This window comes from Amia ocellicauda, unplaced genomic scaffold (assembly GCF_036373705.1).
Source record: "Amia ocellicauda isolate fAmiCal2 unplaced genomic scaffold, fAmiCal2.hap1 HAP1_SCAFFOLD_234, whole genome shotgun sequence".
Lineage (NCBI taxonomy): Eukaryota > Metazoa > Chordata > Actinopteri > Amiiformes > Amiidae > Amia > Amia ocellicauda.
Genome location: NW_027102797.1, coordinates 52991 through 53920, shown reverse-complemented (window position 1 = coordinate 53920; position 930 = coordinate 52991). Strand labels below are relative to the sequence as shown.

The 930-nt window shown below is 53.0% G+C and overlaps 1 non-coding gene across 1 annotated transcript; it reads left to right on the top strand.

Annotated features, from left to right (window-relative positions):
* The first annotated feature begins 645 nt into the window (after positions 1-645).
* Positions 646-717, top strand: trnaq-cug (transfer RNA glutamine (anticodon CUG)). Its single transcript has one exon. It is a non-coding gene; the product is annotated as a tRNA-Gln (tRNA).
* The last annotated feature ends 213 nt before the right edge of the window (positions 718-930 follow it).

Here is a 930-nt window from a genome sequence, read left to right as displayed (position 1 = left end):
TTACTGACATACTTTAACATGCAATGTGCGTGTGATAATAGTTTTAGCAGCCTGTTGCCATTCAGGTGAGACGATACCTAGAAAATCCGTTCTCAGGAGAATTGTGTTTCTTTGCTGATCACGTTCTATGTCGCTTTTTACACAGTTCTTACAAGTGGCACATTGGGGATGAGGAGCAGTGCATGCTGACCCGCATAGCTGTGGACTTCTGCATGGCATGGGGTCACAGGTCATTCCAAGTATTTCAAGACACGAGCAAATGTGTGGACACATTGCGTAGGTTGTGTTGGCCCAACCCTCACAGATTGTGCCAAGTCAAGTAGAGATGCATGTTGTCCTGTTCTAAAGTGACACGTCGTCAACAGCAAAAACATCTCTCAGAGTTCCAGGAATTCCTTGATTGCATTGCTTGCCTTTCCTCAGGAAGACAACACTTGCCAGGCTGGATATTTGCCAAAGGAAGCCAAGAGGACAGGACACCACACCTAGATGCAACTGCATATCTCATTGTCACCAGGAAGGCCCGCCGCAAGTGACCCACCACAGACAGCACTCTGGGCGCAACTTGGCTCACTCGGGACCTGGCCGTGCGACAGAGCGAGACGTGTGCGTAGAGCAGAGACCTTTAGCACAAGCATCAAGCTTGGTTCCATGGTGTAATGGTTAGCACTCTGGACTCTGAATCCAGCGATCCGAGTTCAAGTCTCGGTGGGACCTGGGCCCCATGGCTGGGGCAGCGGCGGCAAAGCGGTGGTCTCCCTGGGTGAGGGCCTGTGTCTGCGATCAGGGCCGTTTACGTTCTTCTTGGGAGGCTTGGAGACGAAGTGGCGAGACCTCCGGGTTGGCGTGCTGCGTTCACCTTCCTGAAACACCGAGGCCTGGGGCCCCCTGGTGGCGACTGCGTGGCTTTAACGGAGAAGGTGCCTGTGT